Source organism: Echinops telfairi, unplaced genomic scaffold, assembly GCF_000313985.2.
Source record: "Echinops telfairi isolate 266 unplaced genomic scaffold, ASM31398v2 ScPeMD7_5868;HRSCAF=6743_0, whole genome shotgun sequence".
NCBI lineage: Eukaryota > Metazoa > Chordata > Mammalia > Afrosoricida > Tenrecidae > Echinops > Echinops telfairi.
The window spans coordinates 9867239-9893274 of NW_022109767.1; positions in this window are offsets into that span (position 1 = coordinate 9867239).

The following is a 26036-nucleotide window of genomic DNA, read 5'->3' on the forward strand; positions in this document are numbered from 1 at the left end:
TTCCTAAGGACTCATGTGAGTAACACTGCAAATTTTTTAATCGTTTCACCGTTTTACCTTTCATTCATTTTTGTTTTCCTCTTTATTATTTTCTTCATTGTACTTTCTTTGTGTTTATGTTATACTTCTCCTGGCTTCTTAAGGAATTGGTTTTAAACTACTCTTTTTTTCCAGTTGAATCACTTAAAGCTATAAATATGCCCCCAACAACTGACTAACTGCATCCCACAAGTTTTGATATATCATGTTTTATTTTCAGCCTAAAATTCCTTCTTTGACCCTTGGTTTACTTGCGAATATATTGTCTAATGTCTAAATGTTTGCAGGTTTCCAAGATTTTTTTAATTTTGTTGATTTCAAATTTAATTCAACTGGTGTAAGGGAACACATTCTATATTATTGCAATTATTTAAATTTTATTGCGCCTTTTTCATGGCCCTGCATATGGTCTTTCTTGAATGGTATTTCATAGATGCTTGAAAATAATGTATATTCTGTAATTACTTATCAAGTTGGTTCATAGTCCTGTTCAGACAATATAGGTTTTTGTTTAAGGTTTTTGTTTTTCAAGTTATTCTATCAAGTGGATAGAATCTGGAGTTAAAATGCACAACTCGGATTTTGTGGAAATATTTCTTTTTGCATATTTGCCAATTTATGTTTTTATATTTTTGCTTTCTGTTATTAAGTGGGTTATACAATTAAAGTAAGTTAAAAAGCATTGCTACAAAGTCACAGAAATGTTTATTAAACCAAAATATTAAAATATAAGCTATTGTTTTTAACTGTTCTATTGGCATATAATTTACATATATATAATTTAATAGTTTATTTATATTAAGAAGAGTTCTGCAATCACCACAATCAATTTCAAAACATTTTCTTCTTGTACTCACTGTTATTATCGCTCCATTTTCCCCCAGCCTCCACTGTTATGCCCTTAGGTAATTACTAATCCAGTTACAGTCTCTATAAATTTTCCTATCTTGGATTTCATGTACAGAAAGTCATACAAAGCAAAAAACAAGAAACAGACAACCAAAAATGAACGCAACTAAAACGGATAAACCTTAATTTTTAAAAAATCAGAGAGAAAAAAATCAGAGAACATTGAAAACGGAAACAACTTGAAAGTAGGTCAAAAGGTAGATCAAATGATAAGGCATTATATTTTAATTTAACTACACTTGCCATAATCTACTTTACAATGCAGTCCAATAGCAAGGCTATTCACATCCCTGGGCTATGGTCAAAAAGAAGTCACTGAAAGCTATTCTGTGTGGGGACCCTGCAAATGGACTTTGGGTTTCTACTGTCATCCACACCTTTTGTGCACTAGGTATTCAGAATTTGTGCTGTGATACAATCCCCTCCTTTGGATTTTGATTTTACTATTTATGATCCTTGGATCACACAGCCTGGTGTGCTTCCTTCCTGTGGACTTTGTTGACTTAGATGACTGTTTGAAGACAAGCACTAAGATCTCATATCTGTAACAATGATGAAAAGTACAACTTTCCTCTAGTTCCTAAATGTTTCCTCCCCACTCCCACTACCATGACTCGAATTCGACCTTGCAAGTCTGGCTAGACCAGAGGATGTACACTGGTACAGATAGGAACTGGAAATACAGGGAATTCAGGGTGGATGATCCCTACAGGACCAGTGGTGTGAGTGATGAAACAGGGAAGGTAGAGGGAAGAGTGGGTAGGAAAGAGGGAACCGATTACAAGGAACTATATGTGACCTCCTCCCTGGGGGACGGACAACAGAAAAGTGGGTGAAGGGAGACGTCGGACAGGGCAAGATATGACAAAATAACAATTTATAAACTATCAAGGGCTCATGAGGGAGGGGGGAGCGGGGACAGAGGGGAAAAATGAGGACCTAATGCCAGGGGCTCAAGTGGAGAGGAAATGTTTTGAGAATGATGGGGTCAATGAATGTACAAATGTGCTTTACACAATTGATGTGTGTATGGATTGTGATAAGAGCTGTATGAGCCCCTAATAAAATGATTGAAAAAAAAGATCTCATATCTGATTCTATCTGATATCTAGCTCTGATTTTTTCACATTTTGTTATCGCACCTATATCTTCAGTGATCTCTTCGTGTGAGTCAGTATCAAGTGGAGTTATGTCTTAAGAACTAATTGCTCATAGATTAAGGCTATGATTGAGTGCAAACCCAAAATCCATACCTCTATCTATGGTTTATTTATGTCTCTGTTTCACTTTGGAGATATTATCATTTTAAAATAAAGAAAACTATAAGTCATCCCCATGGAGCATAAGGTAATTCTATTGATAGTAACATTAATTTAGCCGATGGTATAGAATTTAAAATACTGTTGAGAAATGAAAAATTACTCATACATAAGCCAGCTTTTCAGACCACCATGCATGAATTGTTGAGTAAAAAGCTAAAGTTACTGGACACTACTTACACGAACACTGCTTCTTGACATCCTTCATCTAAGGATCTGTGTACCTCTGAAGGCAGTGCTGACCACTCTGTAGCCCTTCATGATTTTCTTTTTTATTTTGCTTAGAAGTGTTATCAATTATTTTCCTCTTGAGTTTTTAACAGTCTATTTATTCTATTGGTAAGGGTCTATTCTCTCTCGGATAGCCCTGGTAATGTAGTGGTTACTTGTTGGGTTGTGATACTAATGGTCCCTAGTTTGAAACCACTAGCAGCCCCGCAGGAGAAAAACTGGTTTTCTACTCTCATGAATAGGTAGTCTCAGAAACCCATCATGGGTCCTTTTGAGTGAGCATTGACTCAATGCCAGTGAGGAGGAGGCTTCTATCTTGTTCTCATCTTGACTTCCTGTCCACTTGGAAGTGCTGAGGTTACACCATTTATTATCCTTTCGGCTTTGTAGTAGACATTGTTTCCAAATTGGCATGTCTGCTTCCCTGTTTTCAACATTGTGGTTTTATTTTATTGTTATTTCTTTACCTGGATTATTTCTTACTGATATCTTAATCTGTCGTAACTTCAGGTTACTATCTGCCATTGCTGGCTTTCTGTCTCAAAGAGTCCCTTTAGCCTTTCTTGTAAAGTTGCTGCGGGTTTTACAAATTCTCTGTCTGGAATGCTCCAATTTCGCCCCCATGTTTGAGGGACAATCTGCTATTTATACAATTTGAGATTGGCATTTTATCATGGTTGTATATACGAGGGGAACTCATAATATGGGAAAATGGAATAAAAGATTATGAAAATTTTCCATGAAGTTTTTGAAGTGCTCCCATTACCTTCTTGTTCACTTAATTTCCATCAAAAAGAAAATAATAATAATAAAAACAGCTTACTTTTATTGATTCTCCAGTGTAGGTAACTTTTCTTTTTTTTTTCTAATTCTTTTTTCTTCTTTGGTTTTTGAGATTTGATTATGATATGTCTTGATGAACTTATTTTGGGATCTATCCTGTTTAGGTTTGTTGAACTTCTTGAAGTGTATATTCTTGTTTTTCATGATATTGGGGAATTTTTCTTCCAACAAACATGCACCCGACTGCTTGGTGCTTTTTTAGGTCTCTTCCTGTTTCACTATTCTGTTCACATGCAAGGTGCTTGTCTTGATGCTATCCCACATGACTCTTTGGCTTTCTTCTTTATATGACATCTCCCTTCACCCGCTTTTCTGTTGTCCCTCCCCCAGGGAGGAGGTCACATGTAGATCCTTGTAATCAGGATTTCTTCTTCTTTAGGGAGGTTTGCTTTTAAATATTTTCCCTATTTGTTCCCGAGATTAGTAATAAGATATTTGTTTTCAATTTCACTAATTCCATTTTCCATTAATTTTGTTCTACTTCATTGCCCTTCCAAATGCATTATCTAGTTCTGAAATTTTAGTATCAATCCTCTGGATTTTGATTTGCCATTTTGCATGGCTTTTGATTTTGTGTTTTTCTTTTGTCAATCCTTATCCTTATATTCTTTTCCTAATTCTTGTCGCTTTCTGTCTGTGTTTCCTTTTATTTTATCTGTAACTTCCCCGGTGGTGTGTTTCTCTTCTTTTCTTTCGAGAGTTGATGAAGGTCCTAAATATAACCCTTTTGAATACTTATCATGTAGTTGCAATAACAATTTTTCTTCCAGATGATTTTCTGGCTCTGCATTTTTGTCCCTTGCTGGCTTGAATTATCTTAACCTATTGGGTGTGTGATTTGAAATTGTCTGTTGTCTCTGAGACATTGTAGCTATTACATTTATTTGTTGATTGAATGTTGGTTTGCTTTACTCTGATTTTTTTTTGCTTTGCTTTGTTTTAATATATCCACAAAATGTGTTAGGTGCACTACTCTGGTCACTAGGTCACCAGCACGGAAGTGCTCACCTATCTCTAGGTGGTACTTCTTAGAAGTGTAAATACAACTGTCTAATTGCTAGTTGAGTTGAGGAGTCAAGGCTAGGCATGTATTAACCGCCATCTGGGAGCAGGGGGGAGTAGGTTATACCTCTGGTGGTAATTGGGAGGCTGTGCACAGAAAAGGGTGATGTATTACACGTTTCTGGCAGCCTGTTACCAAAATGGGTGATGACTAGAGTCATATAAAGAAGAAGGCCAGAGTCATGTGGGATAGCATCAAAACAAATACCTTGCATGTGAACAGAATAGCAAAACAGGAAGAGACCTAAAAAAGCACCAAGCAGTCGGGTGCATGTTTGTTAGAAGAAAAATTCCCCAATATCATAAAAAACAAGAATATACACTTCAAGAAGTTCATTCTGGTTGCTGCCATGAATGAAATTCTTCTTGCAATAATTCAAAATAGCCAAGTTATGCCAATTAATTGGCTATTCACTGTATGTCTCCTTGTTAGCTGTTTTTATTGAGGTCTTCTTCTATGTTGAGTCTTATCTACTTCCTTATCCTTTTTGTTGAAACTCAGGCTCCCAGGATTGTCACTGTGTTTGTTCCACTTGCTTGCTAGGTCCTTCTTGTGCATGTTTGGGCAGTGTATCTGTCTAGTCTTCCATGTTGGATTTTCTCCTGATTTCTCTTCATGTTTATAGATTGTTGGTTTCATCATTCAGCTCTTCTGTTAAGCCCATCTGCTGAATTTTCTTTACTGTCACATAGTGTGTTTATAGTTCTTAGATTTTTATTTTAAGCTTTTTTATAGTTTCAGCTGCATTTTGGTTTCTTTTAGCAGGACATTAGCTTGGCTGGATGTACATCTCAACATGTGCTTCAAGGTCAGTTAGATATTTGGGTAAGCTATGGGCCATATGTGCTTGACTCCTTTTCAGAATCTCTTCCGTTCTATTTTACGTCAGGACTGTTTTCTCTGAACATTGTCCTCTTGTTCTTCAGAGCCGAAAGACTGTAGGTTTTCTACTGGATACTTCTATTGGATTTGCATGGGTGTGACTATAGCCTGTCCTCTTTGAGTCACAGCTATACCCTTTACTACCGTGTCCGCTGTCGGTCATAACTGTGCATCTCAGTGATCTGTGTACATGCATGTCTCTTTTGGTAGCCTTATAGAGGGTAGGGCCCACTGTTGTGTGCGGGGTGGAGGGACGGAGTATATATACTTGTACGTATGTTTGTGCGCAAACCCACACATAGTACATGTGTTCTCATCCTTGAATCTCAGGCATCGACAAATGATTCTGTGAATTTAGCAAACCCTCCATCTATTACTTGCTTTATAAAATATTAGTAACAATTTCACCTGCCTCACAGGAGGGTCTTAAGATTTGATTGATATTTACCAAGCGGTCTGAAATCCTTGGGTCTGAAATGCTGCAGAAGTGAACATATTATTATTATTATCAACTTGAGAAGGATAAATTGTAAAGAGAATGCAGAAGATTGGGATGGCTTGATATTTACAATAATATAGGTCTCTTTTCTGGGAATGCTACCTCTCCAGAAAGGTATATTATGAATTCCTTCCCACCCACCCCCAAACCCCCAAGAAAATAGTTCTTAAACTCATCTGTGCTGGTTACATTTGACTTCATCTTAGGATTTATTTAGCTCCGAGTAATATACAGCCACTGTGAAGCACTTTGGATCCCTTCAAGGTATGTATGAGTATAGATGGAAAGGAAAGGTAATTACCCATTTTTATGAAGGAACTGAATTAAATGTCATCCCTTTATACTAAATCATATAAAGCAAGGGTTCTGTAAATTTAACACTTAAAAACAGAATGTGTAACATAGCTTTGATTATTATTTTCATTATAGCCTAGTGCTAGAAAGAGTCTGTATCCAGTACTCTCTCAACTCTGCAGTAAGCTGCCGCACCAGAACAGGCCTTTCGTCCCTGCTCAGAAATGTTCTCCCCTCCCTTCAGCAGTTTTCTAAGACCTTCCCATCTCTTCTGGCTTCATCTCATTGTTGAGGAGCATTGCATGCTGACAAATCCATTTGCAAGAAAACTTCCCCATTACCAATATCCTTTGCAATTCTTTTACAGTCACTCTTCCTGAAGTGACTCGTTTCTCACGCCTTCTCCCAGTCAGATCAGGCCTCCTCCTTGTCTACTCTTTTGAAACTTCTCTGACAGTTGCCCCTGACCTCTGAAGGCGGCAGGCTGTTTTTGGCTCTGGCACCTTTGCTCCTTCTGCCTAGAATGACCTTCTTTGAAACATCCTGGACTTTTTTCAATACTCATCTCAGGGACTCCTGTTATAGAGATGCTTTCACTCAACTCACTGTCATAAGGTTGATTCCAACTAACGCTACTCACAATTTGTTCCCCAGCCCTTCCAAGTCTTGGCCAAACTTCCCTTGAGTATCCACTGTACTCCATATAAAATTCCATGAGGATGCTTACACTTTGGTCTCCTGTTTCTATACCATTAGCAACTTGAGGTAAATTACTACCAATTTCATCTTTGTATCTCTGGGACTTAATATACTGTCTATACACAAAGTTGTTACAGAATAATACCTTTAAAGGGGAATAAATGCAGGGCTAATAGCCACAGGTTAATATGTTACCTCTGCAGGTGTGTGCTGTTTTTAACAATGATAGATTGATGAATGATTAAAAAGCAATCATAATCATGATGGTTTTGTTTCTGAAGGAAGTTTGCAGATTGATTAGCTCTAACTTCCTTGGGAATCCCAGGGCAATAATGAGATGCAATCGCATTGTCTTTAGAGAGGGGGTCGGATAATCTGAAAATGGTGTGAAGTCATATATAAATCAACGTGAATTCCTGATGCACTATTTTTAACTGCAAGAGTTCTCAGAGCCTTTCACAATGCACCTTTGACATCTAGGTAAACTCTACAACGATTTCTTAAATTTGTTTGAGAGTGGAATTACCCTTCGAACAAAACTAGTTAGGTCAAGTCATTCACTGGACAATTGAGAAAATTGATAACCGGTGATATCTCCTTAATGCACACACAGTGTTGCACTGCCGTTAGTGCCAGGTCTTCCCGTGCCTTGGCTCGCCTTCATTCCACTAAACGATGAATGATGACGGCGACAGAATACTCAACTCTGCTGGAGGCCGCTAGTCTTGGTGTTAGAGATATAAATAGAACGTAAACGGAGTCCTAGCTTAAAGGGACAATGTATGTGCCATAAGCACAAGGTGAGAGATGGTGAAATAGGGACAGAGAAATGAATAGGATGGTACCCTCCTGAAGGTGACGGGAGGGAATGAGACAGAAAGCAGAGGTGGCAAATTCTACCTGGGGTTGGAAGGCACTACCCCACAGTGCTGAGATTCTTTTGAGACTGTATCTGGAGTATAAGAAGACTTCTTCAAACCGCATCAAATAAATAATTATTTACTCTACCTGTGGCTAAGTCTAAACCAGAGGTTCCCAAATATGTGTGGCCTACTTCTCCTTTTTCAGGGGGGGGGAAAAATAAAAGTACTACTCAGTGTTCTCTGGCAATGAAAGGCTTTTGCACTGTCACCCACAATCCAGGATAAAGTGTAGGTATCTGCTTTGGCAGCCTATGAGGTGATGCCCTGAATGCAGACCGCCCTTCCCAATTACTACCTGCTGAGAGCTGGGAACATAGATCAGGAGTCACTTTCGGTGACATGGACATTATTGTTTAGGAGAAGTTTACTTATGGAGATACAGTACTGTTTATCAACCTATGAGTCCAACAGGGTCAGGGTTTGGTCCACACTGCCCACCCACCTCTCAGCAAGCAAGGGTTTATACTTGCATATGGTAGGAAAGACGAGGGAGGAGTCGATGAGAAAGGCCTGGAGCAACTGTGCTGGCTGTGTGCTCTCCGGGAGCCACTCGTCCAGGGCCATCCCGTTATTGTTGCCTGGAAAGGCCTTCTTGATAAGGTGTTCTCAGTGGTCCTTTCTGACCCTGTGCCTTGAAGGTTGGTGCAGGGCTGGGGGGTGGGGAGTCTGTGAGGAGGCCATGAATGGGACATGTAGGGGTACTCATTTACCACACACAGCCCCACTGGATTGTCCCAGAACTCCCCACAGTGTGGCATGCCCACTTTGGAAAACACTGGTCTAAACCTTTCAATGACAAGTCAGCATGTACTTGGCCCATGGAGAATTAAAAGCATACAATCTTAAAGTTGTTTAAAATGAAGAGAGACAGTTGGGGGAAACATATACAAAACTGAAAGTTTGAAGGTTGGAGTCCACTCAGAGGTAACTTGGAAGACAGGCCTGGTGATCTACATCTGAAAAGCTGTCCATTGAAAACACAATACAGAACCAGTCAGGGTGCAATGCAGCAACAATGAAACATACAACTTTCCTCTAGTTCCTAAATGCTTCCTCCTCCCCCGCTATCATGATCCCAATTCTACCTTACAAATCTGGCTAGACCAGAGCATGTACACTGGTACAGATAGGAAATGAAAACACAGGGAATCCCTGAAAACACAGGGATTCCAGGGCAGATGATCCCTCAAGGACCAGTGGTGTGAGTGGTGATACTGGGAGGGTAGAGAGAGGGTGGGTCGGAAAGGGGAAACCAATGACAAGGATCTGCATGTGACTTCCTCCCTGGGGGACGGACAACAGAAAAGTGGGTGAAGGGAGACGTCGGCCAGGGTAAGATATGACAAAATAATAATTTATAAATTATCAAGGGTTCATGAGGGAGGGGGGAGCAGGGAGGGAGGGGAAAAATGAGGAGCTGATGCCAGGGGCTTAGGTGGAGAGCAAATGCTTTGAGAATGATGAGGGCAATGAATGTACAAATGTGCTTTACACAATTGATGTATGAATGGATTGTGATAAGAGTTGTATGAGCCCCTAATAGAACTATTTTTAAAAATAGAAAACAGTTCTACTCTTCTATAAATCAGAGTCAAAGTAAGTGATTTACTTTTAAAAAATTATTATTCTTATACAACACAAAGAATTCACAATGGACTCTAAATCCCCTTTCTCTCCATAGCCATCTATTTCTCACTGACTTAAAAGTCTTGACCAGAATTCATTCTGAACAAAGGGTTCTAACCAATGTAAAACATAATGGGTTTTAGACTTGATTTTTCTTGTTTTGTTTTTGACAAAGTTAGCCCATAACGCTAGGTAGTTTCCTTGTTCCTTTTGAAAGCAGCTTGGCCTCAGATCTTCGGGATAAAATTGCTGCCTCCTACACCAGCTGTTACCTTTCCTTCCTTGGGTATAATTCCGAAGGAATCAGAGGGCAGAGTCCAGGTGAAACTAATTTAGGTATTAGCTAGAGGGAACTACTTGTAGATCAATTTTACTCTGACAGATAAATTTGCCTTAGAGATCCAATTATATACAATATTAAGACTAGCATGAATCACCTATCACACTTGGAAACAGCTGCTAATTAAAGCACAGAGCTAGTAGAACATTCGGAGAACACATTCAAAGAGTTTTTAAGCATTCAAAGAGAAAAAAAGAGGGAAAGATTATTATTTGCTTCTAGAAGATAAATTCGAGCACTTATGTTTCCAGGAAACTGTTTCTGGCTTCAATGAGCCACAGAGAAATTCATTCTCATTTTCCCTTTGCTTTTTTTCATCTCCCAACTTCGCTTACAATGTTAAAATGCCACGTTTCTAGCCAAGAGTTCATGAAAGTATTATTGTCCTCCTACAATGAGAATATAGGCTAGTAGCTCAAAGGATGGACCTTAGAATCAGATTGTTTGATATCAAAACCACTCACCAGTCATGTGACCACTGGCCATTGTTGTTAGCTGCCACGGGGCCCACAAAGTCAGCATTCTATATTCTACTTTGATGAGTAGTGACTGGTGTCTATAAAAAAAAAAAAAAAGAATTACTCTTCACAATGTGCTTGACTGTATCTCTAGACACTGATTTCTCTGGCATTGAAAATAACATGAGTATATATGGTAACATTTCTTCTTTTGTAGGAAGAGAAATAAAAAAATCCTAAAAATCTAATGTAATGTATCCCTATCTGTTCTGAGTATCACTCACTGGTGATCAGCGTTGTGCAAAAATAATCTTTACATATATATTCATCATTCTTTGTTCACCAACAGGTATTGCATGGTATCTGGGTATCTTTTATTGACTTAGGCAAAAAACAAAATAGATAAGGGGCTTCCCAATAAATAAGATCTGAAACCTTCCATAGAAAGTCTATATCTTATGATTCACACACGTAGGTCTTTCGAATGATTACTTTTATATTATACTCCGTGCTTCTTGACATTTCAGTTAAACACAATGATTTCCCCTGTCTGGTTTCATGTAGAACTGCAATCAATAAAGGAGAGTCGCTTCCTTTCTTTGCCAGGAGCACCAACACACAGTGCTGTGAAATTTAAGTTTGGAGATGGGCTAATGAAGTGCTAACATCACAGAAAAGTACAAAATTCAAATTGCATGATCATCCTGAGATCAGATCAAAGTGTGAGGCATGCCAACGTATTTACTTCCTAAGAAAAATGACCAAATATTATGTTTTCCCTTTTTTAATATATCTATGATATAGTTTCAAAATTAAATATTGAATTAAGTAGCTGAAATTAGAGAGCATTGTATAAAACCGTGATGTTTTAGGGCTATCCATTGTTAAATGAAATCATCAACATCATTGGACTTAAAAGAAACATTGAATATGAACCCCAAGTCTTAACTAAATCTTAAACTCATCCAGAGAAATCACAAGAACTCACGGATACTTACAATAGGAAATCTGACTTCACTCCTTATTTATATGTATTTGTAATTAGTTGGTTTACCTTGTGTTTAGTCTCAGATCTTGCCTTGAATATAGACATATGAACTGAGTCCTATACCTCTCACAGACATCAGCAGAACTCATGTCGACTCGTCGACTCAGGCCATCCATCACAGCTTCTGCGTGATGGAGCCTCAAGATTGCATGCGAGCTAAGGAGTTCTGAAAAGTTCTGTGAGATGTGGAATCGCATTGTTCCACTCCACTGTGGCCCATGTGGTGGACACTCCTATGAGCTCTGAACCTAAAGGCTCCGATGAGTTTCCCGGTTGGTGGCCATGTGAGGGAGAGAGTAACGCCTCCCTCTTTGGGACATGAAAGCTCAGCACTAGAAAACCTCTCAGACTTGACCCTCTACAACTTTCCATATTTTTGCATATGTGTTTTCATTTAAATGGGTCTGTGGTCATAGCAGGGCATACATAAACTCCATGAGATTATCTAAATCCCTCCAGCAAAGTAATGAACCCGCAGGGCAGTGAGAGCCAACAGGGGCTGGTGTCTACTTATTCATCAGTCCAAATATACATATATGTATATCCTATAGCTCGTGAGCTCTGATCCAGCTCTAGGTAGCTGAGGGCAGAGCCATGTTCATCTAAAGGGAAAGGGAGATGTCTTTGAACTTGCTAGTCCAGCTCTAGGTATGGTTGGGGCGGGAGAGAGAGTTCCACTTGAGCAGCGGGCAGTGAGCATGGAGCAATGGGAAGGTGCCGTCTAGATCCACCTCATATTACTGAGGTTATGAACACATGATTATCAACATATGTTTACAAAGTCTTTCATATAGTCTGTTATACTGTTGTCCCAAGGATTGTACAGATATGTAGTGGTAGCAAATGCACATTAGATGAGTTCATTCGTTCCATCTTCAAATTAAGATTTTGCCTCTACTTTTTCTATATTTAAAAGTCGGTGAAAATGTGCATTAAAATGGTTAAGTAGGGCCCTTCTCTGCCTGAAGAAGCAAAGGAAATTCCAATGATTTCAACTTCAAATTCTAACACCTTAAAAATCTTAATATCTGTAGCCCTACTAGCAAAACCAAAATGCCCACTACAATTGACTTGATCGGACTCATCGAGACCCAGAGAGGAGGCTGGAACCATTTACAGGGGCACAGGGGCACCTTTCTCCCCAGGAGCACCACATGGGTTTCAACCCCCAGCCTGGCCGTTCGCAAACAGTCCAACTCTTCCCTGCCAACATCACTATTTCATACTCGCACTGCCCTGCCAAGCCAGCGCATTTTAGAGTCTTTCTAGGATCAAGAATTTAAGTGTGTTTAGAGAACATAGGGTTATTTTATTTAAGAAAAGACAGCCATGTAGATATTATTTTTTATTATCTGATTGTTCATGTTACATGCAGGTCTGCCCTCCCTGGACAGGAGGCTGGATAGCATGTGGCTCTGACAAAATCCCCAATAATGGTGAGCTAGCTGCTTCTAAGAACTTCCTACAAAGCCGAGCCAAGCTCTGTACCCAGCAGATTTTATGTTTTAACCCTCTTTTATGGCTAAAGGGAACAACACTCCTCACTCCGTTTATAGGCAGGCAAGAGCAAGTGGCTGCGTTTGGGAGGCAACCTTCAGGGAGGGGTGGTAGATGCCATTTCCGACCTACAGCAATGGAAACGAGCTTTGTGATTCCTCAGGTGTTTGCATCTCTTACTCTGGCAAACCTTGAAGTCTCGTGTTGCAAGGCTGGAACAGCGGTCACCCTGCCTCCTGAGGGAGCTCTGTGTGCAGGGGAATATCCTGACAGACGCCCTATGATCTGATTAAACATGAGTTACAATCTGTGAACAAGAAGTCACTCTTGGATGTATTATGGAACCCAGGGATTAATTTGATTTTTCGGCCTGACCTTGACTACCCTCATCCATGCCTCAGGTCGGCTCACAGGTTCTATAGGCAAATCTCTTCCCCCAGAAACACAAGCTGAGTGGACAAAGCTACACTTCCGGGAGAGTCTAGAGAGGGAAATTTATAGTGCCCCGAGATGCCCAGTTCAGATGGGAACCACCTTTGTTTTTCATAAGCACCCAACACAACCAGTGACATTAAAATGTATGTCGAAGAAAAGAATTCTCAGAACAAGAGTTTATATTTACAATAACAAACTTTAGAAACTCATAAAAAGCCATCTGTTCTGTGAAGCATTCCAGCAAAAATGACCACTTGGCATTCACTCTTCTGCGCCGTTGCCTGCCTCACATTTGTGTGTATGGCTCTTCTAGTCCCAAGTGTGCCTCCAATTCAGGGCTCTTCGGGGCAGGCTATTTTACTGGGTTTTCTGCACGGCGGTCTACCTTAGATAAATGAACGCAAGGGAGATGCAAACACACTAGAGAGACAGCCCTTTCTATAGACAAAATTGCAAGTTTAAAATCAAAACGAAAGTCCAGCGCATGCATTTGTATGGTCTGTCCACTGGGCATATCATACGGTCTCCCACCCTCCTGGTCTTCAAAGAAATGCTCCTGGAGAACAAATACAATGGAGTCGAGAAATGCCCTGAGAGCTGGCCTTCGTCTCTTCTCGTGCAGAACTGTATGACTCGGCCAAATGCTCTGTGTTCAAAGTTCAGGTCTGATGTGGAAACCCTGGCCCTTTGGAGGAAGAGCATCGAAGTCTAAAACCTGAACTTCATCTCAGGAAATAAGACAAAGGAAAATCAGACCATCTGCCACATCCCAGGCTCTCAGTGAGATGCCTCACAGAAGTGATTTCACTCTGCTCCCCAAAGCCCTCGACGTTTTCCTCACCTGGAATATAGAGCTGGGGACCATCTCTGTGAGGACGAACGCAGACTAGGGCTAGGAGAGCCCTTTGTGGATGACACAGAGTGGTACCGAAACGAAAAGGACGATGTTCAACACTGGCCGCTGCTACACAAGAAGAGCTGTTTTCTCTGGGGTACAGGACACCTATGGCTTGCCTTGCCATGCTTAGTATGAGCCAACTGCAGCTGAAAGTATTTCCTCTTTTCTGTGTCAGGCGCCAGATTTCTAGTCCCCTTTTGTGCTAAGAGACGCAGGAGTGCAAGGAGGAGGAGAGGGAGAGAGACAAGAAAATGAGGGAAGCAGAGAGAGAGAGAGAAAGCCAGCTGAGGCAGACAGACACAAAGCAACAGAGCGAGCCAGTGCACTGAAAGCCCTTGGACTAAAATGTAGGTGTTGTGTGTTGCTTTTGCCTTTTCTATCTTGCCTTTTATTTATTTCAGCTATTCTAGATACCTCCTTTGATTAAACCCTAAAGATTTTGAAATATCTAACTTTTCAGATGCGTAAGAAGAAACGAGAATTGGCATTTCTTTGTGTAACTTAAAAAAGAAGTAGAGGTTGGCTGGGTTTGAGGCTCCTTTGTTTGTGTCTTAAGTTACTTTCCGTTCTCACATATTAAAATGAAAGACAGCATTTCCGTATGCACAGGCTGCACAGAAGGTTGGGGAATGGACGGACAGGTATCTGAATCAGTGTCGTGTGTGTGTGTGTGTGTGTGTGTGTGTGTGTGTGTGTGTTGTGTTACTACTTGGAGGTGATTACATTTAGGACCCACCTTATTCAGGTATGACCTCATTAGCCTAACAAAAGAACTTTCCTATTTCTAAACGGGGTCATCTTCATAAGTGCAAGGGCTAGGACTTCAACATAGCTTTGGCAGAGGACACAATATAAACCATACTGGCAAAAATAATGAGAGGTCCTGACCCTTTCGTAAACCTGGTGAAGGATATCAGAATTTGAAATGCTATAACCTCAAAGTATATGTCAGGTCACATTGATATATCTCCACCTGTATTTCTTATGTCTTCTTAGAGTGCAAAGCAGACACTAGGATTCTTCCACTGTATTCAACGAGGTCTAGGAAACAGAGACTCAGAGGACAGAAAGACCCTGTAACCACAGGTGGCATCTCGCCCACATTCACTTAAAAAGCACAAAGTTCTTTACTCTTGAAAGAAAAGTGGTTTCATTCTCCAGCAGCAGGCTGTGAACTGTGGAACCAGGTTAACCATTAATCTCCATTGATGATGAGTAAAAAAATTATATTTATGGTCTCTCATCATTGTGCACATCCTAAGGCTTCCCTGGAATGGCAATACCAAAAACACCAGCACCTTAATACTCGGACTTACAATTGGAATAGAACAGAAAAGCTAGAAGTTGAATATTTTAAAGGAGAGAGTTTCATGCAAGCCAAATAATTAAAATGTCTTAGGGAGTAGAATGGTCTATTACAATTTGCCCTACATATTTCAACTCAGAAAAAAATCAGTCTTTCCTATCAAATTAAAAAGTAATTACAACCTGCAAGTATTTTTCAAAGGTTATTTTGGATTCTCTCCATTTGGCCTGAACTCGATTTGTTTTCTGAGCAAAACTAGCTACTTCCTAGCACACTATCCACCATCCCATATTACTAAAAACCCACATATCTTCATAATTTTTCTAGTTCCTTTAGGGTTTTATTGTTTTACCACTATCAACAGAGAATTTAGGATTTGTTTGGCTAACCTAAATACTAGAGTAATTTTATTCAATAATAATAACTATCTACCATATACTGAATCTCTCTCATTAGATTTTAATTTCTTTGAAAATAAGGTGCAACTTTTGGTTGGTCTTAGAGCTTGAGCAACACACCAAAAAACCAAACTCACTGCCATTAAGTCAAGGCTGCCTCACGGCAACCCTGCAGCCCCTGTGGGTTTCTGAGGATGTACCTCGTACAGGAGTAGAAAGCTCCATCTTTCTCCTCCAGAGTGGCATGTGGTTTCAAACTGCTGGCCTTGTTAACATCAGCCCAACATGTCATCACAAGAAATCAATGCTTTAGAAAGAACATTTTTGCTGGGTTTTTGGGGTCTAATACATATAAATTTAGGCAAAAGAGGGTGGGATGAATTCTACAAATTGGTTAGCATAGGCAGTCTGATAACCCTACCTCCACCATTAGTTACCTGAGTGTTCACAAAAGCCAAAATTATCTATTCATTTTTCTGCCATCACAAGATAAATTCAAATAATGTTAAGATGAATGAAATAATACTCCTCTAAAGCAGTCCAGAGGTGGAGGAAAGGTGCTTTTATATCAGAAAGCACCGTGTTACTTGCATGACCAAGATGACAGAACATAAATCATCCCTTCAACTCTGTGTTCTAAATGAGCTGACGTAAAAACTCAGGTAACCTTGCCATTGTTCCCTTGTAGCAATGGAACAGAAACCTGTGATGAGTAGTCATCGACAGAAGGAAGAATATGAATTACAGAGGTACTTCTAAAGTCTCCATCCCCCAACTAAGACAAGCTTGTAAAAACCCATTGAATACCTAGGATGAGAGACAATGGATTAGGAAGGATTCATAGAGGTCACAGTCTAACCCGTTCCATTTACTTGTCCAAGGTCTGAGAAGTTGTCGATGGCACACGGAGGTGACAAGGACTCCATCCAACTTCCTTATGGATCTGGGGTCCTCCCAACACACAGTAAAACCCTATATAACCCTGCCCTGTTGCTCATGAGAGAATTATCACATAATTGTGAAACAGTGGATAGAAATGTAGCCAACACCATATATTAATGTAAGCATCTATTTAGTCCATCAAACTGTCTAACAATTGTTGTTTTGTTCGTTTATTTTTTAACGGAAAATCACTTAAATCCAGAATACACACATACACACAGATGTTACTATTTGGGGCATGTTACATAGAGTGTCAGGTTACCAATAGCAGAATCTGGCCCACCTTGATGGAGAAGACCTCTCTCACTACTCAGAGGGAAATAACTAATTCAGGTACCTTGACATCAATGACAGGCATATTTACTAAACTATCTCGTGGAAAATTGTTTATGAGCCATAGACTCAAACTTAAAATGAAAACAGTTTTCCCCTTGCTCCCTGAGTTTATACGTAAGAGAAATTGACTTCATGTTCCTTTCTATAGCTCCATAATCTACCACCCATCTATCAGTTACTTATGCTTTTTTGCTTGCATGTTGCCAAGATTGAGAATTGTGGCACCAGTCTACCAAATGCCAGCAGAGTCGGTTTCAGATGAACACAGATTAAGAGGAGAGGTCTGGCATGGTACTTCCAACAAATGGCCAATATTGTGCTGGAAGATGAGCCTTCCTGGTTGGAAGTACACACTGGCTACGAAGATGGGCTCAAACACACAAGCAATCACGAATATGGCACAGGACCGGACACCATTTCATTCTGTTGCACATGCGGCCACCATGAGTTAAAACCAACTCATGTGAATTAACAACTACAAGTTCCATAATGGTGCTGCTACACAACTTTACCTCTTGCTATGCCATAGGAAACGGTACCGTTGACAACAGCTGACAAGACACTTTGCATGTGGGTTTTCCCCTCGACCGTTTCCTTGGAAACAGACACAACATCTTTGCATCTTGGAGCTTTCAAATGTTAGCATACTTTCCCCCCAAGAAACCTTAGTTCCACTAATTGTTCTTAAGCTCCATTGAATCAGTTCAGACCTATAGGGACCCTATGCGCACAGAGGAAAGCCCTGCCCAACCCTCCAACGTGCTCACAATCATTCTGCTTTGAGGCCACTCTTGCCGCCACTGTGTGAATCCATCATGTTGAGGGGCTTCCTCTTTTCCCAGGGACCTTCTGTTTTGCTCAACAGGATGTCCTTTTCTAGGGACTGGACTTTCTTGATCCCATTCCAAAAGTCTGTAAGACAAAGTCTGGTTGTCTTTGCTTCTAAAAGCATTCTGCCTACACTTCTGCCCAGATAGATTTATTTATTCTTTTTGGTAGTCCGTGGTACTTTCCAGATTTTTCACCAGCACCACAACTCAAATGCATTGGTGCTTCTTTGGTCTTCCTTATTCAATATCTGACTTTCACGTGCATGTGAGTCAATAGAAAATATCATGACGTGTGTGTTAGCCTACCTAAGTCTTTGAACGACACTTGTTGATCTTCCACACTTTAAAGAGAGAGGCATTGTTCAATCTATTTGCCCAGTGCAAGGTTGTCTGATTTCTTGACTGTTTCTTCCATGAGCCCTGATGGTGGTTCCAAGCAAAATGAAATATTTTAAAACTTCAAACTCTTTTCTCCTTTTATTATGATGTTACCTATTGGGCCAGCTGTGAGGATTCTTATTTTCTTTACACTGAGCTGCACTCCATACGGAAGGACACAGTATATGTTCTTCATCAGCAAGTGCTTCAAGTCCTCCTCAATTTAAACAAGCAAGATTATGTCATCTGCTAATCACAGATTGTTAATAAAAGTTCCTCCGATCCTGACACCACATTATCATTCATATAGTCCATCATCTCAGATATCTACTCAACATACAGTTTGAATAAATATAGGTATCTGGAACTTTTCCTTATTTTAACATACTCAGTATTCCCTTATTCAGATAGAATAATACCCCTTGGTCTATGTTCATGTTTCTCATGAGCACAATGAAGTGTCTTGGAATTCCCATTCTTATTAAAGTTATTCATAGTTTGCTATGGTCCAGAAAGTTGAATGCCTTTGCATGGCCTTTGCATAAATACAAGTAAATATATTTCTGGCATTCTCTGTTTTTAGCCAAGATTCATCTGATATCAGCAATGTTGTCCATTGGCCTCACAAATTGCAGGCTATTGCCCTTTGTTGCTTTGTGACTATTGCCCTAATTATAAGTGTCCCTGCCCATCTTTCTGCCTACCTGTCTTGAAACAGCAACATATATGAGGAGATATCCAAAAAACCCGGTTGATCATGGTTTTTTTGATGTAAGAGGGGATAGTGCATTTAGAGTTCATTCCACCAGTTCAGACTGTTAATCAATCTTTCTATTTATAGTTCTGAAAAGATTGCACAACAGTGTGCAACCAAAAAAGGCCTGATTTGTGGCAGACAGGGGACTGGTTTTGCCATGACAATGTACCTGCTCACACAGCATGCCTCTCTTGCCCCCAAACCTTACTCACCTGGCCTCACTCTGTGTGAGTTCTTTTTGTTTCTCTGAATGAGGAGGGATCTGAAAGGGCAATGGTGTGGGCACTTAGAAGAGGTGAAGAAAAAAACGAGGGAGGGGTTGTTGGCCATCCAAACAGATGAGTTCTAAAAATGTTTCCAAGAATGGAATCACAGATTTGACACATGTATTAAGTGTAATGGAGAATACTTTTAAGGTGATAAGGTTGTTTGGTTAAAAAATTTTTTAAATATATAGGTTTGAAAAAAAAAATTCTGGTTTTGGGAGGGTACCCACTCATAATGATCACAACAGGTGAGTCTCGTTTCCTATTATTGGTATTCGATATCAGTATTGTCAGAACTATAGATGAATTCAGAAGTGCCACCCTCACAAAGTGGAAGCAGTAATTCTAAACTAACATAGGATAAAGGATGGTATTCCCTAATTTAGGAAGGGAAAATAGGAACCTTATATTCTCTTCCCTCACCAAAACCAAGCTTGCGCTCTGCGTCTAAGTATGAGTAGAACTGGCCAAATTTCAAGAACAGTGATTGCCAACCATCTTGGTTGGTAACAGCCGATGAGTTCAATGGCCGCACCTTTGAGGAGTAAGGCGATCTAGAAAGCGTCCCTTCCACATGGGGTGGCTTGGGGGAGGGCACAGGGCCGCATTCAAGAAGGATCTGTTGGAGAATCAATGCCCCAAACAGCTTGGTTTGTTTTATTTTTCTTCCTTTGTATGTAGGCAGATTTTCTTAAGCTGCCAAAGTAGGAAATAAATAGTATTAAAAATGTGTTTCTGTAAAGAAGCAAAATATCTCTTTTGCCCTAATATTCATCAGAGGTTTCCTGAAATCTTGAAAACAACACAAAGCTGGCAGTGATTTCTTTGTGGTTCTTCCCTTGGACTGATCGAATTCCAGGTTCTTCCTCACTGCACGTTAAGGTTGTTAGTAGCTGTGTCAGAGTGCGATGTCACACCAGCTTAAGTTCAGGTGAAGCTAAAATCAGAAACAAACTTGCTGGTTATGTGGTCTCCTCCCACACCTCACACTGAAGCTCCAAGCACACACTCAGGGATAAGTTTTGTAAAGGGCTCTCCAGATTTGCATGCACAAAGTCCTCATTAGTATGCATGAGCAGATGTCAGGTTACCTACCCCACCCAAGTCAAGCTGGTGGCTTCCTTATCAGAGGCTATACAAATTCCGGCCTAAATATTAGGATTGCAAATTGATAGACATTGACTCCAAAGTGGCAGCAGGCAGGTGCTCACCCATTGTGTTGGAATGAGTTCATCTTTTATTTGCTATCAGCCATAAACTCAGTGATGTTCGGACCTTTATATCATGCTGATTTTATTCTAATTCCGTGCTGGTGCACACTGTCTCTTCTGATCAAATACAACATTATCATGGCATATGCACCTCCTGGTTGCAGAACTCGGGATTTGTGGGAAGAGGGCAGATATAATTGAATTCTCCACAGACTCATGTGTAAACCAATTGTTCTAGTAAAGTATATATAACCCCTTCCTCCCATTCATTCATTGACAGCATGAAAATAATTCGCTAGATAATAGATGGCGACTGACATCAGGTTGACCCTGACTCGTGGTCATCTTCTGTAGTGCTGAGAAGTCCGATGTCATCCTCACACGGGCCGGCATGTTGCAGCCCATCACTGTGGATACCATTCCTGCCATCTCACCAAGGCCCTCCTTCATCCTTGCTGACCTTCTCCTTTCTCAAACACGAAAGGGCAATGTCTTGCTGTAATTCTTGTTTTCATTCCCAGTTTGTAGAAACAGATCTCCAGGCCTTCTTTCCTAGTCTATCTTGCTAAGGAAGTGCTGCTGGAACCTGTCCAGCCTGAGTGACCCTGTATTTGAAATACTGCTGGCCTAATTACCTGGGTCACAGCAACATGCAAACCACCACAGTGCAATGACTTGACAGACAGGTGTTGGATCATGAAGCTAGAGCTATACAAATGACTATAGATACAAGCACATTAAGTAAATGTAACAAGCATAGTTATAGGGAACTAGGCATGATTATAAGTTACATATAGATACAGCTCCACACCAGCGAGTACAATTGTCGTTTAAGGCGTCAGCTGGTACAAGTCTCTCTGTGTGTAGACCATTTGCAAAAGGTATTCCCTTGGGAGGATCGTTCAATAAGTCAAAGACATAACAGGAAGAGTGTTGACCTCATTAACATAAGCTTCCTTCCCCCGTTTATGACTTGGTCATAAACCTTCATAACTGCTCAGTAAGAAAACTGTCCGGGTGATAAAAGGACTCAGAGGGGACGTTGTTTGCAGATCAGTGAAGCTAGGCCACATGTCCATCTACTGAAAAGCTCTAAAAATGCTCCTTCTCAGTGAAACGTAAACTCCTGTAGAAATTAGTAACACATCACGACTCCTATAAAGGAGAGAAGGCTTATACAAAATATAGGAGAAAGAGATTAGCCTCTATACCTTGTTAATTGACTTAATGCAGACTCATTTGCACGTATCCTGGATTCTAAGATATAAACAAACTCAAGGTACACTTTAGATACAAATATTCTTTTGGAAATTCACTACTGATACCTAGATACATACATACATGCATATGTATGTGCATAGATCAACCCCTTTTCCCATCCTGCTTATTAGATAGATAGATAGATAGATAGATAGATAGATAGATAGATAGATAGATAGATAGACAGACATGTATACATCGATAGCAAGGCCTACAGCAATTGTCAGTGTTATTATCTACAAATGTTACAAAGTTGAATAAATGTGGTACTTTAATGTTTCCATTCACTATGCCACCAGGGCTCCTTTTTAGCAAATAATATTAACTTCAGTTTAGTTTGGAAGATATATTGAATTTGCTCTCAAAAACTTATTTGTGTATGACTCAATTCCTACAGTATCCTAAGAGTCCAAGCAATGTTTCAAAGTAGAAACTGGCTTCTATCATTTAATGCATATATGTGCTCAAATCAGAGTTCAGAATTAACTTGGAAGAGATGAAAATTACTATTACTACCACAGAAGGAAAGAAGGAGGGAACGGAGTGAGAAGGGCAGGGACTGAGGAAGGCAAAGAGGAAGGGAGGAAAAAAAGGAAGGATGGAAGGAATAAATATAGGAATTAATTTTCAAAGTAATTTATTTATAACAGGAATCCCATATATATTGCTAGATAATTGACCCTGTTTAAGTAATATAATACCTTCATGCACTTGTAAATTAGGCAGAGAATAACTCTTCCTTTAAAATGTTGTGAGGACCAAATGAAACAATGCTTTATAAACTGAATTACGGTACAAGTGTTACTGATAATTATGACTCCAGTTCTTCTTCAACTCTTGCCTTATAATTACTATTCTAATAGCAATGAACATGTTCCTCCTTTACTCAGGAGTAAAACATAGCCCTGAATTAAGTATCATAAACATTCATGACGTTGAAAACATTTTCCAATTCTATGTCATTGGACTAGAACTGAAAGAATAGCACCTCATTTCCAATTAAAAAAATCACTGCGTGCACGGACACATACATGTCTTATAGAATGATCTATGGCTGCTGAAGCAAGTATTTCTGGTAGACCTATTCCTCACTGATCAACATAATTAGCTTCCAAAGGACCAGATAGTTATGTGAAAAATCAGTGTTGGTAGAAAATGGAGGATGACCACATCAAATCACTAATCAGAAGATGACTACATCGTTATATAACAACCCAATTGTATCATTTCCTTACTATAAAACCCCGGAAGATTATGACTCAGCTGAGTTGCCACATAGCATTAACCATCATAGCCACTGTCACTCTTACTGCCTACCACCTTGCTCTTTGTTGCTGCCAGAGCTACCTTGTCAGTGCGCAGGATAGTAGACTTTTGACTCTTGTCATCAAGGTGAAATGCCAGAGAGTCAGGGATGTTAGAAGAGAGCTGTACATGTTTGAATTTCTCGCCAATTCCCCTGACATTCTTCCTGAATACAGTCAAGACGACAGACAATACCAATTTAAAAAACAAACAAAAAACTGTTGTTTCAGAGGGCTTATTAGGACACTAAGGAGCCCTGCTAGCCTGATGGGTTAGCTCCGAGCTGCTAACTTAAAGGTCAGTAGTTCGAACCCACCCCCACTCCATGGGGAAAAGATGAGGTAAAGATCCACTGTAAAGAGCCACAAACTCGGAAGCCCCCGGGGGCAGTTCAATGCCAGTCCTATAGTGTCTCTCTGAGTTGGTGTAGACTTAAAGGCAGTGTGTTTGGCTTTGAGGGCTTTTTTTTAATTGGAGGCACTTGTCAAGGTATGAAACCCTAGACTTTTCAAGTTTTGAGGCCACCGAGATAATGTTGAACATCTCAGAATTCTGAATTCCCTCACCAATATCTAATCACTGTTTTAGGTATTTGACCCATATCTCTTTTTGTACGACACCACACAACTAAATTATTTTATAAAAGGATCATATAGCAACTGACTTAACACAAGTAACTGAGTTTATCAGAAATAAATTTTCTTCTGCGTGAGCTTATGAAGAGCTTACGCTGAGAAAAGAAAGTAAATTACTACACCATAGTCAACTAAAGCAGATCAGAATGGAAAACTAGTAAGCATTCGAAGTATCAGTGAAATATCACTGGGTGCTTGTGGCATAGAATTCTTAAATTCACGCTACAATTTTGATGTGAAGGATTCAGAAAATACATCAAGTACAATACTTTCATGGACATGAGACTTAACATTTGACCAAAGTAGTGTCTCTTATTTTTCTGAATCAGGTCTTTGACTTACTCGGAATATCCTGGCACTTCACTGTTAGTTCTCCAAACAAAGCTTCATTATGAAGCATAAAGCTGCAAACAAAGAATCCAGCAAGCTTTCACTTCCATCGACTGTGGGGTTTTTCATAGGCCAGGGCAAGCCTTGCACAGCCAACCTTGATGTTGGTTGGAAAACAAAGGGGGTCTGAACAAGAGACCCGCACACCTATCTCAGCGTTTCCATCAAACTAGCAAAGCCTGGGGATGATCTGGAAAAATACCCATTGTCCACTCCATCCTACCCAAGATGGATACAAAATTAATGGAGAGTTTAAAATAGAATTTCCTTCCAGAGATTGGCCACATTACAGGGCACACGATCTCAAAAACAGCATTTAGGATACACAGCTTAAGTGCAGAAGTAGATAGAGAATCTGTTGAGCTTCACAGAATACCATGAGAATGAATGTGGGCACTGTTCTGAGGATCGCAACCGAGACACTCACAGGTCTCAAAGAGAAAGTGTCATGTAGGGATGTTTTCGTCTACACACAAAGTTTCACACAGTCCCAGTTCAAGCAACTGAATACATTTCAAATAATAGCCAATAGATAAAGCCTTCACACATCACAAACCAAGAAATAAGAAAGATTGCCAGCAGTAATCGAGAGCTGTCTCACGCATGAACTCAAGTCATAGTGGAGTGCGGATGGCGAGTGCCGCGTCTTTTTTAACATGTCTAGGATGGGTCTCTATCTTGCTTACTAGGTTGATCATCTGTCTTGGGTGTAGTCAGACATAGTGTGTCTGTCTTAAGTGGAGTCCTCTTTATTGTGTTCTATGCCAGCCATGTGCCCTTGGTTGTAGACTGTTTTTTATCTTGCCTTTACATTTCAAACTTGTTTTTATATATTCATTTAAATGTTATATTATATGCTCTACACAGGCATGAATCAGCAGGTGGCCCAGCATCCTAGAGCAGTAGGGCATCTTACCTTTGTGACTGCAGACAGTGTGTTGCCCCAGCAGAGCATGCGTATGAGACAGAACATGACAACCTCAGACCCCAAGACTTTCAGCAGGCATCCACTGAGTCAAGGCCATGTGTGAAACACACATCTCTTCTGCGGGGCTATGAAACTGCCCACTCTCCACTCACACACTGTCCTAGAGAAAAAGAAAGAGGAGGATGATTAACATGGGTAGAAGCCCCAAGTGAGATTTGGAACTCAAACTGGCTTAGCAAGGGGAGATACGTTTTAGAGATATAAAACTACCTTTCTGTACATTTGAAATTTGACTATAAATTTCAGTCCCACTCTGATGAGACAGTGGTTATGTGCTCATCTACTAATTAAAAAGTCAGTGGTTCGAACCCACCAGTTGTTTCATGGGAGAAAGTTGTTTCAGTGTGTTTCTCATAAAGATTTCCTGGCTTGGAAAACCCGGGTAGCCATGGGTGAGGTCTGGTTCAGGTTACAGATCAACATCTATCAATTGTACTGTGTTGGTGGTTGCAATGTTATAAGTGCAATTATTAGCATTCTGTATGTGTTAGACAGGGTTCTCTAGAGAAACAAAACCAGAATGCTAATAATTGTATATATATTTATACAGATAGATAACATAAGAAATAAGCAGTTAATTAAATTATAAAGCAGTATAAATGGCTCAGTGCAACTCACTCCTGTGAGACAGTTGTGAGACACTGGCAAGCCTTCAAGTCTTGAGGGCCAACGGGTAGTCCTCCATAGAGCAATTCAAGCTATCTGGGCACAGGCAGCAAACAGCAGGGCAGGTCACCAACAGTCAGCCAGATGATAGGGTCTGACAGTCCCCAGCTCAAGAGATGTAAATTCCAATGGTGTGGCGAAGCAGGTCTTGAAGGAACCTCAAATTACAGCCACACAGTCCATGGGTTAGGTGTCCCACAGGTAGTGTAGCTTGCAAATGGAGGCACAGAACAAGCAAGACAGCCGCACACTGGTCTGATGATCAAAGAGCAAGAGACAAGAAAGGCGAGGCTCACCCAGCCATTTATCTCTCCGCCCTTCAGTTAATCCCACATGCGTTTATTGGCCAGGTTGGCACAATAAGT